Consider the following 19093-nt stretch of genomic DNA (forward strand, 5'->3'; position numbering starts at 1 on the left):
CATTCTGCACAAATTTCTGTTGTTTCAGTAGAGCACAAAGGGCCTGAGGTAATCAACCATCATTTTGCTAATGTTGGGGTCAGAGAAGCCTGGAGCTCAGCTTGGCAGCTGATAATGAAGGCTACACACAGCTGCACCTGGAGAGGTGCATTTCAAGCTGGGCTGGGGTGCAACCCCAAGAAGTCCTTTCCTCCTTACCTCCCTCCCACCTCCTTTGGGGCCAGTAGCCAACAATATGTCTGCACATTTCTGCAGCCTAATTGCCAAGATGTCCTTGTGGGGTTCCTCTAATGGCCCATCAGAAAAACCTCCTCTTTTCCAAGGGTTATTTTACCCTTCTCAACTGGGGCCTATGCCATCCTCTGCAGGAGATGCCCTTCCCGCCATTCTCCAGGGGACAAACTTGGCTTCTGGGTGTCATGTTGATGCTATGGCACCAAACCCACAAAGGCTTTTTTTGTCTTCTTTCCTTTTGTAGGCTTGAACTCAGGGGCTTCATGCTCTTGCTTAGCTTGTTTTTTCTCTCAAGGCCTGGCACTCTACCACTTGAGTCATACCTCTGCTGGATGACTAGAGTTGAGTCCATGGATTTGTCTGCTGAGGCTAGGCTTTTAACGACGATTTTCAGACCTCAGACTCTTGAGTAGCTAGGATTACAGGCGTGAGTCACTGGTGCCTAGCCCAAAGGCAGTTTCCATGCCCCTTCCCACTCCTCCAACTTCTTTGCCACCTTGGCCCTTGGATCTCTGATCACTTGGCCCTCTCAATTATATATTCTTTTCTTCAGTGATAGGGTCCTTCTTATACATGTGTTTGCTAGTGTTCTATGTTGAGCAACAGTGAGCCCAGCGTTTGGAACTGGTATAGACTTACAGAAAGCCTTCCTTTCATTATTTTCTAATATGTGTGCTTTACGTGAAGTTAATTAGACAGCCTTTGCTTCCTCATCTGTGGCAGCATAAGGTTGCTGTGAGAACCACAACACTTGGTCCCCTTACTGCTCTGCTTTCCCTAATAAGCATGGGGCCTGGGATGCTTTCTCCTCATTGACAACCACAAAGAGGACCCCACAGCAAGTTTATGAAAGAAATACTGGAAGAGGTTTTGTCATCTTAGATGGAAATTTAGGCTGATGCTAAGCACACTTTGGGTTCTGGATATTTCTGGCTTTAGAGGACTGTGGAAAAAGGATTTATTTAACTTTTTATAAAAATCTACTCTTGAGACTAATTATCTCCTTACTTGATGATAGATCATTTAGGAGAGAAAAAGAGAGAAGACTTCATTTGGGCTGGGCTGCATCCTGGGTTGGCTCAACTTGGTTTGGTTCTCGCCTCCTCAACCTTGATATCTCTGTTCAATATGGTTCTAAAAGTAGGAGCTTTATTGTTTAATTTTCTTTTTTCTTTTCTTTTATTTTTTTTTGGTCCAGTTGTGGGGCCTGAACTCTGGGCCTGGGTGCTGTCCCTCAGCTCTTCAGCTCAAGGCTAGGGCTCTACCACTTGAGTTACAGCGCCACTTCCGGCTTTTTTCTTTTTGTTTATGTGGAATCAAACCCAGGGCCTCATGCATTGCAAGGCAAGCGCTCTACCACTGAGCCATCTTCCCAGCCCCTATTGTTTAATTTTCTAAACTTCATTTACTCTCAAATACAGGTAGTGTATAAAATCACAACTATTATCTCATTGATTTGAACACTGATACAAGGAGTTATTGCTCTAACTTAAACTTTTCTTCCCTGCTCTCTTGTCTCTCTACTGGCAAACTTTATATTTGTTTGTTGTTTTATTTAATTTGTGTCAGTCCTGGAACTTGAACTCAGGGCCTGGATGCTGTCCCTGAGCTTTTATACTCTAGGCTGGTGCTCTATCACTTGAATCATAATTCCACTTCCAGCTTTTTGGTGATTAATTGGAGCTAAGAGTCCCATGGACTTTCCTGCCTGAGCTGGTTTTGAACCTCAATCTTCAAATCTCAGCCTCCTGAGTAGCTGGGATAACAGGTTTGAGCCACCAGTGCTTTTAAAAAAGAAAAAGTGAAATGAGGTAAACACTTTTTTCTGGGAGGGAGAATTTTAAAGGTCAAAAAACTCTGCTTTCCCCACTCGAGTAAAAGGTCATCTTTCACCCTTCAATTTTGGTCCTTTCGTTTCGTTTTGCAAAAGTTCTTAGCAATGTCACCTGAGTCACTTGAGTAGAGGTATCTAATTTTCTACAAGAAAACAGTGCAGCTAGCCTTGACTCTGGCACTGGTTTCAAAAGGAAATTAGGAAAATTGTTCTGGCTGTACCTTCTTTCTCCAAAGAAATGAAGAAATCTCATTGACTCCATTTTGTGCTCAACTTCTTGTTGATGTAATTGCATCTTGATAATCCCCATGAAAGGCAAGATGTGGGTGTAGAAAGGTGGCATAATCGAATTTTCTTGCCTTACTAATGACAGTTCATGGACTGTTCATTCTCTTCTCACCCAAGCACATGTCCCCATCTCCCTCCTCAAATAACCTCAGGTGTCTTCTAGAAAGATTAGAAGAATATTTGTTCAGCTACAATGGATTTTTGCTTTTTGATCTAATGCCTTATTTACACTTTCTCATTTTGACATAATTGTAGGAATTATACAAATAATTCCTACATATCTTTCATTCAACACCAAATGTTCACATTGTATTACAGCATTTGTTCTCTGTCTCTTTTTGGATTGCACACGATGTTCTTTCTGTCTTAAACATGTATGTGTTTATTTCCTAAATACAAGGATACTGTCTTTCATAACCATAGTGTTATTATCAAGATCTTAAAATTGACATTTACTTCATGCAATCTAATCTAATAATGCTCACAATATATATGTAGGTATTTTGGAGTATTTTTTGTACTGGAGTTTGAATTCAAGGCCTTGCACTTGCTAAGCAAGAGCTCTATGCCCCCCACTCCAGTCCTTTTTCTTTTAGTTGTTGGGTTTTTTTTCCATTTATAAAGGGTCTTGTGCTTTTTTCTGGGTTAACTGTAGACGATGATCCTCATATCTCTGCCTTCTGGGAAGCTGAAATTACAGATGTGTACCACCATGCATAGCTTCATTCAGTTTTCAATTGTAATTATTTTTATTGTATATTTACTTAAGTTATCATAAAAACACTATTTATGGGACATATATCATATGTTCTGGTTATAATCCATGAATATATTGTATACTTTTCTTATTTAATTCTGACATTAAGCCTAGACATACATACTCTTTTTTTTTTTTTTTTTTGCTCACTCTTGGGGCTTGAACTCTGGGCCTGGGCACTGTTCTTCAGCTATTCAGCACAAGTGCTCTACCATTTGAGCCACAATCCTACTTCTGGTTTTATGGTGGTTAACTGGAGATAAGAGTCTCACACACTTTCCTGCTGGGGCTGGCTTTGAACCGTGATCTCCAGATCTTAGCTTCCTGAGTAGCTAGGATTACAGGTGTGAGCCACTGGCGCCTAGCCATACTCTTACTTTAAAAAAAAAAAAAGTTTTAGCGAAGGTTTTAGTATAACAAGGTTAAAGTAGGGGAAAGAGAACCTTTTCAGCCTCCCATGCAGAAAATGGGATTTAAAGGCTCTGAAACATACTCTTCTTACTTCTGTTTTATAAATGAAGAAATAAGACTGTACTAGAGCTCAAGTCACATGCCCAAGCTTATGTTTTTCTTCCATGTGTTTTTAGCAGCTTCTAACAGCCAGAAAGTGGCAGATCTTGCTTCAAATCTTGGTGTATCAGATAGCAAAAGTGTTGTTTTCTTAAAGATCATGAAATTGACACTTCTGAAACCCACTTTTGATAGTAAGAACCTGATTTTGAAGAAATGTTGGCAGATTCTAGGTCTTGGAAACAAGCAATCAAATGTAAACAGGTATGAGAGAGAATATTTAAATGCACATTGAAAAGTCATCTCTCACTTGGATGAATTTATTAAAGGTTAATGATTCTATATTATCTGAATTCTTGTTTTCATAGTAGCATAATTAATGTGCTCACATGGTTATTCTATGTTATTCTGGTTCCGTGAAGGACAGACAGTAACTGTTTCCAGCTCTGTACACAGTGGAGTCTCGGTCTCACTGAGTGCTGCTGTTGTACACACTACATAAATATGTTTCAATAAATCTTTATTTATAAAACAACCAGTCCATGGACCAGAGTTAGCTGATTCCTGTATGATAAATTACAAAGATCATTTCCTGTCACTGAGATAATTCTAAGAGTGTCCTGGAATTACAAGAAAGAAAACTTATTACATTTTAAGGAAGGGAGGGGAATGCTCGTGACTTTCATGATCAATTATATTAACTGATGATTAAGAGGAAAGGGACTTCTGTTAAGTGATGATAAAATAGTTTACGTTGAAGAATGTGTCTACTGTCAGATTAACAGAACTTTAGAAGCCACGTCAGAAACATGGTCTATGGATATGAATAGTATAGATTGGTTCTGAGCTTTACTCTCTTTTTGTATATATCATTTCGTAGATTTCATTAATTGACTGCCTTTCGACTAGGTTTGTCTGGGGTTTCCTACAAGATATATGTTTCTTGGCCAGGAATACCACAGAAACCATGCTGTATTTTTCTTAGGGTGTATCACATCTAGAGGCACCTCTATTATCAGTGTGTCTGATTACTAGGAGTGTTAACTTGAACATTTGGTTAAGGTGATACTTGCCAAGTTTCCACTGAAACTCTGCCTCTCCATCCCCTACTTGTGTGTGACTCTGTGTATGTGTCGGGGGTGGGGGGGGTGGGGGAGACTGGGGCTTGAACTCAGGGCCTGAGTGCTGTCCCTGAGCTTTTCTGCACAAGAATGGTGCTCTACCACTTGAGCCACAATACTACTTCCAGATTTTTGCTGGTTATTTGGAGATAAGAGTCTCACCATTTTGAATGTCTAGGCTGGCTGAGTGGCATGAGCCACTGGTGCGCTGTTTCCCATTTTAACAGTAAGCATCCTGTGCCCCAAAGATACTTTATGTAATGCCCTGTTACTTCCCCAACTTCCTTCATCTAATTTTTAACTCTACTAATGATTCTTATCTGACTCAGTTATTACTGTGATGGCTATCTAATGGGGGTTGTCTCACCCTACCATTATTTGCACAGTTGTCAGTTGAATTCCTGCAGCAAGGAAATGCTTTGCCTTCACACTTATTTATGCATGTAATTAGTGTCAACTGTGTATTCAGCAGGTCTATTCCTTTACTATCATCATTTATCTTGAGGCTCAAATTATCCAAGATTTGGCCAGTGGACCCTGAGTCCCTTCTGTCAGTCCTCTTACTCTTTGAGCACTGACTTAGTATTGCCACAACACTCACCAGGCTTCACATTTTCTCTGCCCCAGCCCTGATTGGTTGATTATATTAAACAGAGTTTGAACAACAAATTATGTGTATATATATATATGTATATATACATATACACATATATACATGTACACATATATGTATATATACATATATACATATATGTGTGTATATACATATATGTATATATACATATATACATATATATTCATATATGTATATAGTGCCTGGGTGTGGTGGCTCAGGCATGTAACCCCAGCACTCAGGAGGCAGATGCAAGAAAGTCAAGAGTTGAAAATGAGCCCAGGCTATATAGAGAGTTTGAGGTCACCTTGAGTTACCTAGCAATATCCTGTCTCAAGGAAAACAATTATGCCATGCTTTTATTCTCTTAAAACCAGTCTGTGTTCATCCAAATGCCAGCATCATGAAACAAAGAAAAACTAAGAAATTCCTCTAGGTAAAAGAAGTCTAAGAAAGACACAATTAAAACAAAACAAAAAAATCCACTCTAAATGCCCTTCATAGCAGACAAAAAGAAAACATTTTTAAACAAAATACTACACATTTCAATTTGTGAATTCTTGAGCACTGTTACACAAAATGACAGGATGCCAAGAGTCCAGTGCCGGCTCCTTCCTACCTGGAATGAATAAGTTTGGGTATGAGAAAAGATGAGACTTGATTAAGACTTAGAGTCTCTCCCTCCATTTAACATTCCCTGCTATTTTCCTGTTAAACAATTTCCACACCCAATCATTAGTAGCATATGGTTGACAAATACATGATCCACTCTGCCATCAGTGATGTGATGTTTCTGAAATATTAAATGGTCTCAATAACATTCTAGGAAAATAGGCAAAATATACTTTTCCTCTCCTCTATTTACATAGTTCTTCATCTCTGGAAACTTACGGTGCTCAGTTGAAGCTATGAGAAAATGCTATCTCTATGGGCTATGGAGTGAGGGTCTCGCCATCTTCACGTCAGTATATATCCATCTCATTGCAGCCCAGTGCATAGCCGTCTGGCTGGCATCCCAGGTTCTTGCCCTCTAAATGCCAATCATAACCCCCTCCCATTCAATGTGACAATGACAAACACCCTCCAGAAATTTCCCTAGGTGGCAGTGCCAGCCTCCTTGAGGCCAGGAACTGACCTACATGGAGAAGAAACATTTTCTGTTCTCTTCCTTAAGAAACACAAATTCTTGATATTGCTCACAGGCATGTAATTTTTAGCTTATTACGGAAGTCTGTGTAATGCTGTGCATTTGCCCAATTCTTACTTTCTGATTCTCTTAGAATCACAATGAGCTTGGTCTGTCCTCCCGCCTGGGTGGGGCGTGGCAGTAACCTGAGGTCACTGCGGTAGGTGAGTGCGCTGGAGGCATAGGCAGAGCTGAGCGACCTCCCAGAGCAGAGCATCCTGCACCCAGGCTTGTCATCACCCCGGCACCAGAAGTGTGTAGGACCTGGAAAGCCTTACAGCGAAAGAATTCTCAACAGCTCATCAAATTCTTCCATTGTACAGATGAGGAAACCAAGTCCCAGAAAGGAAAAGAGATGTTGCCATGTCACACAAGTCAGAGTTACTAATAAGACCTTAAATGGAGGGAGTTGGTACCAAAACAACAAATCTTGAAGACGAAAGGATCTGAGACCACCTAAGTGTCTCCCCTCATAATGGGTGCCTCCACATCTGGACTGCTCAGGCTCCAGCCTGCACTTCATCATGTTCAGGAAAGAATCGTTTCATATATATGGAGAGAGAGGTCGGCCATGGGGCTTGAACTCTGGGCCTGAGCTCTGTCCCTCAACTCTTCAGCTCAAGGCGAGCGCTCTACCACTTGAGCCACAGCACCACTTCTGGTTTTCTGGTAGTTTATTGGAGATAAGTGTCTCACGGACTTTCCTGCCCAGGCTGGCTTTGAACCACGATCTTCAGATCTCAGCCTCCTGAGTAGCTAAGATTACAGGTATGAGCCATCAGCGCCTGGCAGTTTTATATATTTTTAAAGGCAATTCATCAGCCTGTGCCATTGGATTCTTGTACTTGTGTGTGTGAATGTGTGTGCACGCACGCACGTGCCGGTCCTAGGCCTGAACTCTGGGCCTGGGTGCTGTCCCCTGGGCTCTTCAGCTCAAGGCTAGCACTCTACCACTTGAGCCACAGCGCCATTTCTGGATTTTTCTGCTTATATGGTGCTGAGGAATCAAACCCAGGACCTCATGCATGCAAGGCAAGCACTTCTACCACTGAGCCATCTTCCCAGCCCACTCTTGTAACTTTTAAAGTATTTATGAGTGAGCCAGGAGCTGGTGGCTTGCACCTATCATCCTAGCTACTTGAAAAGGTTGAGATCTGAAAATCCCAGTTCGAAGCCAGCCCAAATCCAGCAGACCTTTATCTCCAACTAATGAGCAAAAAGCCAGAAGTGGAGATGTGGCTCAAGTGGTAGAGTGGCAGCTTTGAGCAGGGGCATGAGTTCAAGCCCCATTAGTGGCATAAATCTATATACATTGAGACTTTCTAGCTCAATCTCATCCTTCCTACCCTCTCTATCTGGGACATGCATGTTCTTTGCAGCTTCTGTATCAGTCCCTTATTAACTTGTATCCATGGATACAAAATTGTATCCATGTCTCTTGAGTTTTCTTAGTTACAGTCTGTGGCCTTGAAGATGGCACTAAGAGTACTATGATGACAAATCTAAGATAATCTCCTCTGCCTTTCCTATAGCCGGAAGGCAAAGGTAATGCCAGGCGCGTGTGCAGTAAGGCAAACTACCACCATGTCCTTGGGTCCTGTGGTTGGCCAGCCTTGGATTGGATGCCATCTGCAGCTAGGGGTGTGGTCCTGCATTGCTGCCCCCAGAGTCCCCAGAACTGTCATGGCCGTCTCATTAGGAAGTTGGAAGGATAAACAAAAGATAGAATAGGAAGAACACAAAAGCACCCAGCACTGCAGGCTCAATAAAGATGACTTTCTTTCTCCCTCCTTCTCCAGTGTGACTCGCTTGAAGCAACTTCTAGGTCCTTAAGAGTTTAAAATGCAGGGTAAAATGATTTATCTCAGCTGCTCTTGGACTTCACCTCTGATTATGTAACCATGAGATCCTTTGAAAATTCAATGAGCAGATCTCAAGTAAGGAGCTCATGGGTATTTGGATTAAAGTTGAAGGCAAAAAAAAAAAAAAAAAGCAAACTGTCTCACAGATTAATTGTTGTAATGGAATATACATCAACGAAGGCTACACCATTTCTCATATATTAGAATTCATATATCAGTCTATATTATGAACCTGAATAGGTGTGAGTGCTTACTGGTATCCTCTGAGTGCTTTTTATCATCTTTGAAAGTGTTCCCTGGCCATGCAACCTGGGAAATGCTGTATCAGCGAAGTTTATTATAGATGAAGATATCGATGTTAATGTATAACAAATACTCTGCCATTTCAATATGCATTTCCTCTATGGCTGTTTATTTAGCATGTTATGTCCTGATCTCCCATAATCACTGTCCTACAGAGAGGGAGACACAGCAGCCCTGTCCTGTTAGGTCATAAATGAGGCCTGCCAGTCAGCAGGGGGTCTTGGAGAGCTGAGCCTCTGGGGAATCTACAAGTGATCCTTGAGCCTGGGAAACATTGTCCTCTACCATTTGAGAGCATATGGCATCTGCCCTGTGGAGACTTGTAAATGGTTATCTAGTTGGTCAGATGCTGGTGGTTCATGCCTGGAATCCTAACTATTCAGGAGGTTGAGATCTGAGGGTTGCAGTTTAAAGCCAGTTTAAGCAGGAAAGTCTCTGAGACTCTAATCTCCAATTAACCACCAACCCCCCCCCCCCCCCAAATGGAGCTGTGGCTTAAGTGGTAGGCATCAGCCTTGAGCAAAACAGCTACAGTGCCCAGGCCCTGAGTTCAAGCCCCACTAATGGCACCCACACACACAAAGACATACACAACACACACATACACAGAGCACACACAACAACACATCTCTCACACACACACATGCACTCAGACACATACAAACACCACGCAGAACAACAAAGCAGAACAATATTAGAAAAAATAAGCCAGTAGATTTCTCATTACATGGCTGTGAGGCTTAAGCAAAATAAGCAATGTAAGGCACATTTAGGTACTCATAAATGGTTGGTTTTGGTACACATAATTATTTGTGCTTCAAATACAATTAATTGGTTTTGGTACATATAATTAATTGTATTTTATCTAGACTCTTTAAGATTGTGTGTTTAGCAGAGAGAAATGAACTCTAAGACATGGACACAAGATGTTTTTCTTGTTGTTTTTAATATACTATGTAATTTCTTGTTTCTTTTGTATTTTTCCCCCTGTGGTTTAGCCTCTGTTGTCACTGTATTGGGTACCCTGGGTATTGTATATACATTTATCTAAATTAGGGAAGGGAAGGAGAACAACAAAATGGTGAGACAAAGGACAAAGGGGGAACCACTGCAGTGGTGACACTCACAAGACAGTATGTTGGAAATGATCTGTGCAACCTGGGGGGGGGGGGTGCAGGGGAGGGAAATTGGGAGAAAAGTGAGGGAGGGGGTAACAAGTTTGACAAGAAATGTACTCACTACCTTACTTATGTAACTGTAACCCCTCTGTACATCACTTTGGCAATACAATTTTAAATTTTTAAAGAAGATTATTTGTTTAGCAGAAAAAATATGGCTTTTGGAAATTTGAACACACACCTGTGTTCAGATCCTGGCTCCCTGTTGTACAAATTGTATGAGCCCTTAACACTGTTTCCTTGTCTGAGAGAGAGAGAGAGAGAGAGAGAGAGAGAGAGAGAGAGAGAGAGAGAGAGGAGAGGAGAGAGATAACAATAGTATTAAGGGAAACCATATGCAATTGCATATATATATATATATATATATATATATATATATATATATATATATATATATATATGGCTGAGTTTGATCTATAAAAATGGCAGTCTCAGGGCTGGGAAGGTGGCTCAGTGGTAGAGCGCTTGCCTTGCATGCTCAAGGCCCTGGGTTCGATTCCTCAGCCCCACATAAGAAAAAAGAAAAAAGCCGGAAGTGGCACTGTGGCTCAAGTGGTAGAGTGCTAGCCTTGAGCTGAAGAGCTGAGGAACAGCGCCTAGGCCCAGAGTTCAGGCCTTACGACTGGACCAAAAAAAAAAAAAATGGCAGTCTCTTATGGCTTACCTTTTAATACAGAATCACTAATAAGAGTCAAACGTGGGGTTGGGAAGGTAGTTCAGTGGTAGAGTGCTTGACTTGCATGCATGAGGCCCTGGATTCAGTTCCTCAGCACCACATAAACAAAAAAGCCATAAGTGGCGTTGTGGCTCAAGTGGTAGAGCTAAAGAGCTGAGAGACAGCACCCAGGCCCAGAATCAGGCACCACAACCAACACACACACACACACACACACACACACACACACACACACACACACACACACACACACACACACAAAAGAGTCAAACCTAACCTAATCTATGGGAAATGCCAGCATAGAGCCAGCCCTGCAGTCTTTCTGATGACTTATGAAACTATTGCAGTAGTGCAACAAGAAATGTTAAGAGGGTTAGCAGACTATCAGGTGTTAAAGTAGTATTGTCAGAATGTGGTGACCTGCTAGGGCTGGATGACAGGGAGATGGTAGAAGCATGGTGATCTAAAGCCTCTGGTGCAGAGTTCTGCATAAGTGGTGGTCAGGTTCCCTGGAAAAGAAGACACAGGAAACGTAGATTTGAGGGGAAAGGGACAAGTGCAGTGTCAGCCACGTCCCACGTGCACTGACGAGTCTGGAGGTCAGCAGCACACTGTGCCAGTGTCCAGGCATAGGTTGAAACCCCCAGGATCAGCATTCAAAGTAACATTACAGGAGGCCACAGCACTGAGCAAGTGAGCACATAGCGGTTTCTAGAAGCATGCGCCACTCCTTCCAGGCCCTTATTATGCTAGGCGGGGAAAGAGGCACTTGGATGGGAGAGAGACATCCCCACCTTTGAAGAGCTGGCAGTCCCTTACCTCAGTTTCTCTACTGTAATAGGGTTTTGGAGTATGAGGGAAATTGGCTAGCTACAAAGCCTAAGATTATAAGCCGCTCCCTCCCCTCCCCCGCCCCCGCCACTCTCCCAGTGCCCATCCTGGGGCTACTTCCAGCTTTTTTGGTGGTTAATTGGAGGTAAGAGTTTCCTGGACTTTCCTGCCACAGTTGGCTGTGAACCTCAATCTTCAGATCTCAGGCTTACTCCTAAGGAACCACCAGTACCATGCTAAAAGTGCTGTCTCTTCTTGTGGGATTAGAGCTCATGTGCACATACAGATATGTTTAGCCTGATACGATCAATCCTGCCATTTGGCCATTAGAGCATTAATTAAGAGAGGGAGGGACCTGGCTTGTATATTTCACGACATGTCATTGATAGTTAAGGCAGGAATGCAAGAGACACAAGACTGTGATGTCCTGGGAAAGAGGAAATGCCAGGATCTGTGATTCTGAAGTGCCCCTGACCATAATAGAGTTGTATACATTTGGACGTGAGCTAAAGATTAGCCAGTTCATTAGCAGGAAATCCCCCCTTATTGGTCAAAGGACTTTTTCTGGAAGGGGAGCTGATTCAGCAATGGAGTGCTGTGCTCCGTATGAGCATGGCGGTGAAGCTTTCCACACTCTCTGCAGGAGACTAGAGAGAAGGAGAGCTGAGCTGTGAGGCCAGGGAGATGAGCCAGGCTGGAGCCTGGGCCCCAGAGAGGCGGCCTCATAGGGATGAATCTTGAGGCTGAAATCCATGGAGACCAGGGAAACCAAAGGATTGGGCAACACAACCCAGTCACCCAGAGGAGAGCCCTGGTGAGTGGTAGGTAGGCAAGAGTTTAGATTGGAATGAATCTCCATAGGGAAGCTGGTGGATGGATGGTCAGGAAATCAAGGCCTGCTAATAAACACAGTAATACAATAATAGTACTGAGTTTAGTACTGCCCTTCCAGAACCACCGGTAGCAGACATGTTGTTCCTGATTGCTGAGAGCACGCATGTTGGCCAGCTGCTGTAGCTGGGTATGGTCTGAGTGTATCCCTCAGGGTTCATGAGTTGGAAAGAGGCAGACCCTTGTGTGCTGGGAGAGGTGGGACTTAAGTCACTGAGAACATGCCCCCCAAAAGGGGTGGAACCAGTTCTCTGGGACTGCTTCCTGGAGTGAGCCCGCCCCCTGAATCACCCTTTGCCTCCCTCAGCGGCCACGTGGTCTCTCCCATCATTGTCATACCACTTGCCCTCAGGCCTTCGCCAGACCTGATGCAATGCCAGGATTGTGTTCTTGAATCTCTGAGCTAAGTACACCTCTTCTCTTTACAAATTACCCAGCCTCGGGTATTTTGCTATAGTAGCAGAAACAGACAAATACAGCCAAGAAGTGGCTATACCAAGGTTTCAGCCCCGGTCTGTCTAGCTACAAAGCCCATATTCTGGACTCTGCTGCTTCTCACAGGGACTCAGTTAAGTGGACTGGGTAGAGGTGAAGATAAACTGCAGCCTGAGGCCCATCTTGTGCTCTTAGGATGCTGTGCCTCAGGCCACCCAAGCCTGCCTGATAAAGGATTGGCTGGGACCAGACATGGGGGGGAAAAGGGGACTTGTAGGGTTGGTGTCTTCATTCCTCTGAGCTCCAGCATCAGGGCTCTGATGTTGAGGACAGGCCTGAGAGGAAGATGGACAGTCTCACAAAATGACTACTTCCTACCTGTGATGCAGATTTTATCATAGTCCCAGATGGGAGATGTGTTCTACAGTGGTGGTGTTGGTTTTCTGGGTTTTTTTTTTCAGTGCTAAGAATTAAACCCAAAGCCTTATGCTTGCTAAGTAAGTGCTCTACCACTTGACCTGTGCCCAGTCCTTTTGTCTTATTTTGTGTTTGCGACAGGCTGTCTCTACCTTGGCAGGTTCCTCCTGCCTCCATTTCTGAGTAGTTGGGATTAGAGGTAGGCATGACACCCAGTTTACAGTGGCTGCTTGGTTGCTCACCAATAACCCCCATAACTACAGTTCTCCAAGAGTGGGCTGACTTTGGGGTAAAGTCCCTGGAAGGCATGTCCCTGCCTCTCAGCTTTCCTGACCAGTCCATGTGATGCTGTGTGCAGCTTTCAGGTGAATTCAAAAGCATCTTCCAGAGAGAGGGTGGCTTGGACCCTGGACGGATGCCTCAATTTCACCTCCTCGCTGGGCAACCTAGACTAATACCGCTCTGAGGCCAGAGTTCTCGTTTTCTCTAGAAGGGCAATTTGAAAGATAAAAGAGATAACTACACAACACTGACATTTTATAATAGCATCAAACAAATGTTATATTATTGTTCAGAATAAGGAACAAATTACACAAGTGCAAGGTTTCTTCTGAAAAGCCTCTTGCAGATGCCCCAATTCATTATAGTTACAAGAACTTTGGGTTGTAAGCCTGAAGATTTTGTGTTTTACTTCTGGTGCTACCCTTAGCTGTGTGGCATTGGCCTCACAGCTCCTTTGTTTACTGTGTGTGTGTGTGTGTGTGTGTGTGTGTGTGCGTGTGTGTGTGCGTGCGTGTGTGCATGCACACACACGTGCCCATACATGTGTGCAGTGATAATTCCTTTCCTTCTTAGACCTTGAAGAGCTGATTGTGAAAATCTAGGACAGTTGGACACAGAGAAGCTCTTTGGAAAAGCAAAGATCTCTGTTTGGAGGGTTGCAGGCCCGGGAAGCATTCCCACCAGGAACTTTTGGACTATAGGAAAGAAGGGGCAGAGGCTGGTAGTGGCTGAGGGGCAGTCTGAGCGAAGGCACAGAGGCACGAGAGACGGTGAGGAAGGGCAGGGAAGAAGGCTGTTGGGGTGAGTTAGAGGGAGGGTATTCAGATAAGCCTTTCGGCTTCATAGAAGCCACCGGCGGTGTGGATGAGAGCCAAGGAGTCACGCACAAGCTGCAGTTCCGACTCCTCTGTGAGCACACAGTGGCAGATTCTGCTCCCGTCCACAACGCCGGTGGCTTCTATGAAGTGAAAGGTCTATCTGAATACCTTCCCTCTAACTCAAAATGTGAACCTCATCCTTGCCATACAGCAGTTCTTATATTTTCCCCTGGGATCAGGAGAGTTATTGGGTCAAAATTAATGATCTTTGGGAGATGTTAGACAACATAGTTCTATTAAACTGTGCAGAGCTTGAGGACTGAGGCGTATGGATCTAAATCGACTCTGTAGCCATAGCTGCTCAGTTAGTTCAGTGACCTACCTACTCCCTACTCATTCATCCTTGAGATAGTTCCTTTTCCTTTATGCCCTAGGTCTATGAATGTCTCCAGAACCCCCATAATTGCTGAGGTTATCCATGACTCTTCCCCGTCCCTCCCCCTCCCATCTAGTTAGTGACCAAGGCCCCTGATCCTACTTCTGCTCCCATTTCCCACTTCAGCCCAGGCCCCACTTCAGGTCTTTGGGACTCTGATGGCACAATGCCTTTCTTGTGTCTACTCTGTTCTTCCAAATGGTGATTCTCAGGAGTTCCCCCGCCATGTGGATGGTCCGTGTCTCTGTGGTGGAAAATCCTTCCGTTGCCTACAGATTGAGTGCCCATTCCAGATTGAGTGTCATCCTATGGTATTTTCTGTCCATTCCAGCCCATTCCTGGAAACACCCTTTTCCCTCTCCTCACTTTCCCTAGGTGACTTGGCAAAGTTCTCAGCCATCACTGGGGTGTAAAGACTCCAGCTCTCTCTCCTAAACTCCAGGCACACAATCAGGTGGCCATAGGCCCTCTCCAGCCATGTGCCTTCCATGTCCTTCTCTCGTTTCACCATCTTTCCACCCCTCTCCCTTGATCTTCTCTTCTCCCCATCACTTCTGTGACTCTGGAAGCCATCCTGTACACCTCCATCTCCCTTACTCTGTCACTGTGGCCATACCTGACATAATTGAAAAAAGAGATTCCTTTGGGCTCATAGTTTCAGCCTCTGGTCTGTTGCATTGCTGTGGGCCTGATGCAAGGCTGAACTTCATTGTGGGCACAGGTGGTAGACCCTCATGGTGGACAGGAAGTGGAGAAGATGACAGGAAGGGCTCGAGACAACGTTCATCTTTCTAGAGCATTCCTCCTGTGATCCATTTCCCCCAGCTAGGCCTCCCCTTCCACAGTTCCGTCTTTTCCCAGTCACGTGTTAAAAACTCTGAACCCATCAGTGAATTAAGCCACTGATAAGGTAGAGCCTACTTGATTCTAACCACTTCCCAAAGCCCCCACCTCTGAACACTGCCTGCATTGGAGACCGAGATTTGCATACACAAGCCTTGTGAGTTGACCACCTTATAGAATACCAAATCCTAACATCTGGTTCTGTCCATTTGACTTGCAAAGTGTTTCCTGAACTTCCTTTTCTTCCCCTCTCCCTTCCCCTTTCCCGGTCCAGGTCCAGCCTAGTCACTGCCTTCCTGTCTCACCCTAGCCATTTCCCACCTCCAGTACATTTGTTTTTGGATGCCGGCACTAGGATTTGAACTCATGGCTTTGTGCCCTTGCTTGGCCTTTTTGCTCAAGGCTGGTACTCAGCCACTCGAGCCACAGCTTCACTTCTGGCTTTGTGCTGGATAATTAGAGATAAGCATCTCATGGATTTATCTGCCTGAGGTGGTTTCAAACCATGATCCTCTGATCCCAGCTTCTTGAGTAGCTAGGATGACAGGTGTGAGCCACCGGTGCCTGACTCCAGTGCTTTCTATATGGCGGCTGAGGGATCGTCCTATAACGTACATCTAACTGAGTTGCTTCCTTCTCAAAACACATTAGTAAGTTCCTACCATTTCAGGCTAAAATGATATTCAAGGCCCTTCCCTGTCAGGCCCCAAGCTTGATCTTTTTCCACTTCCCTTCCTTACATACCCACCTTGTTTATTCTAGACTCAGATCTAGAATCTGTCTGGGCTCACATTCTGGCTCCATAAGCTCTTAGATATTTAGCCTCTGGCTAGTTTTATTTTTTTAACATCTCTGGGCCTCCCTTTTCTGATCTGTAATACAGGATTGTTGTAATTAAATGAATGTATGCAAGACAGTTCCTAGCCTATAGTAAATGCTCAGTTAGTATGTGTTGCTGTCAGTGCTGTTGTCTGGCCCGGGATGGTCTCACTGTTGGGATTTTTATGTGCACACCCCCTTTCTATCCAGTACATGCAGTCCCCCAGGGAATCCTGCTCTCTCCTGCCTTCTAGAATCTGCTCAAGCTCTTCCTCTTGGCCCCACCATTCCACTTCCCACTCTGTCCCTCTACTGGCCTCCATCACTAGATACAGATTGCCTTAACTGCCCTCAGAAGCTGCCTTGCACACTGGGGGTAGGAACTTGTCTTGGGTACCAGGCTTAGCCCTCTGCAGCTGGCAGGGCCCAGTCCCAGCATCCTGTGTCAAGTGCACTTTGTGACATCTATTTTTGTCTACCAGCAATTTGGTTTTGCAGAAAATCCCAGCTCCTGCCTGTGCCTCTGCCACCTAGGGTCTGGGTTGCTAGGATTGAATGCAAATACTCCGGTGTGACAAAGGACTGCTCTAATTGGCTTTGACTTCCCTGGTATTGCAGACATAGTATTTCTTCAGAAATTGTCCTCCTACCTGCCCCTTGCTGCTAATGATGTTTTGTGGCTTGGTATTCCAATCATTGAATTTCTCCCTCCAAATATTTTAGCTTGCTTCTCCCAGATGCCCCATGCCGGCCTCAAAGGCATCATAAATCTCCCATCCTACTCTCCTGCTCTTATAGATCGTCCCAGTGCACTGATCACAACAGCACAGTACGACCTCTCTGGTGTGATTAATGCCCCCTGCGTGTTTGTAACACAGCCTTCAACTGCAGTGATGTCAAGATAAATCACAGCTCAGCACTTGTTAGCTGGCTGAAGCCAGGAACCTTAGGGCGACCCCTTTATTTTATAGGAAAATCCAATAAAGCTCAGGAAGTCACAAAGCCAGAACCCCAATCCAGATTTTTCTATTTTTCACATCAGTATGTTTTCCTAATTTGCCAAAATGCTATTTGAATAAGAAATTTTTAGTTTAAAAGTTGGAATAAAATGCACATGATAAAAGAGTATCAGCTTAGCCATTCATTTCTAAGTTTAAAGTTTTGTGGCCTAAAATACTTTCACCTTGTTGGCCAAGTGCTACTACCTTCCCTCTGTTCAACTTCTTTTTGTATGATGGTGGCACTGGGATTTTAACCCAAATCCTTGAGCTTGCCAGGTAGGAGCACTGCCACTTAAGCCATGCTCCCAACTCTTATACAAATTTTTTATATTGCAAAGCTGGTATTCTGTGCCCATTAAACACTAACTCCTTACAGCCCCCTACTCTAGGCCCTCGTAAACATTATTCTATTTTCTGTCTCTTAAGAAGAATTTGACTACTTGGGAGACCATACATACACACTCTCTCTCTGTCTCTGTCTCTGTCTCTGTCTCTGTCTCTGTCTCTGTCTCTGTCTCTGTCTCTCTCTCTCTCTCTCTCTTTCTCTCTGTCTCTCTGTCACTCATTTCTTAAATATCCACCAGGGGGCAGTAAAAGATGCAGAAATTTTTCAATAGCCCTTTTGAGCACCAAGTAATCCAGCAGCATCTTGCGTGTATCTCTTTTAGCCATCCATGTATACAGTTTCAAGATAATGGATTTCACATCCAACAGCAGCTTTGGGTAAGCTAGAGATACGATCAGATGTAGCTTAAGTGTAAGTCTTCCTCACACTGTATTTTGATTTCATGTTAGTCTAGTGCTTCTCAGAGAGAATACACATCAAAACTGTCTGGAGTGTTTTTTCTAACACACACACACACACACACACACACACACACACACACACGCAGGTCTCAGCCAAGGCCTATCAAATCAGAATATCTGGGGCTGGGGCCCAGGTGTATTTTTATTCTGGTCCATAACTTCTCAGTAAGGATCAGTATACTTGTTCTTAAGTTATTGGAAAAGAGGGTGTCTCTTGAATAAAAATTTCTCTTCCGCTAAAGAAGTGGCTCTAGGGTCTTGTGGCTAAGGGAACTTCATTCTGACCAATGTTGAGGCTTGCTTGTAGATTACACCTGTCTTTTAGCACACCAGCAATCCTGACAGGAGATTGGAAACTGGGCAATCTCAGCCATCCCTGGATCCATGGATTCAGTTCCAAGATGTCCAGCTGTGCTCAGGGGTCAAAGTCTTTACTATGAGAGTGGATGCCAACACTGTCTGAGATGTTGAGTCTTTTGCATAGTAAGCAGGAAAAGAGGCCTTCAGTACCTTGTCAAAGGTTAAAAACAACTCAGTGATCCTGAGGTAGGATCATGAGACCTTAGGTCCTCATCCTGTCAATCTACCCAGTTATGGGATCCAAAGCAAAAATCAAGTCATCTCTCTAATCCTCAACTTTCCCTTTGCATTATAAGAGAATTGGGTGGTGTTGATCTCTGAGGATCTTTTCAGTTCCAAACATTCAACGATTCTATTCATATTAATAATCTTGATTTGTAGTTACTACTCAGAAAAGACCAGAAGAAATATTCTGTAAGGCAATGAATGACAGCGACTATTGACCGTGTCGTTTAATTTATTTAAGATGCATATGCTGAATTCAAAGGAGAAAATATTGCTCCTGATAATATATTGAACAGTTAGTATCTTGGCCTAGCAAAAGCATTCCAGAGGGAAAAATTACCCATCAGTGCAAAGTTGACATTTTTC

At 43.9% G+C, this 19093-nt stretch overlaps 1 protein-coding gene and 1 long non-coding RNA gene across 4 annotated transcripts in view; one reads left to right on the forward strand and one right to left on the reverse strand.

The window, feature by feature from the left end:
- Nucleotides 1-19093, forward strand: part of LOC138803173 (tubulin polyglutamylase TTLL11-like) — a 236386-nt gene that overhangs the window by 62472 nt on the left and 154821 nt on the right. The gene's annotated exons all lie outside the window — the stretch shown is intronic.
- The window catches only part of LOC138803174 (uncharacterized), a 44605-nt gene that overhangs the window by 3522 nt on the left and 21990 nt on the right, over nucleotides 1-19093 (reverse strand). The gene's annotated exons all lie outside the window — the stretch shown is intronic.

This window comes from Dipodomys merriami, unplaced genomic scaffold, assembly GCF_024711535.1.
Source record: "Dipodomys merriami isolate MVZ:Mamm:240054 unplaced genomic scaffold, mDipMer1.0.p SCAF_336, whole genome shotgun sequence".
In the NCBI taxonomy this organism is placed as follows: Eukaryota; Metazoa; Chordata; class Mammalia; order Rodentia; family Heteromyidae; genus Dipodomys; species Dipodomys merriami.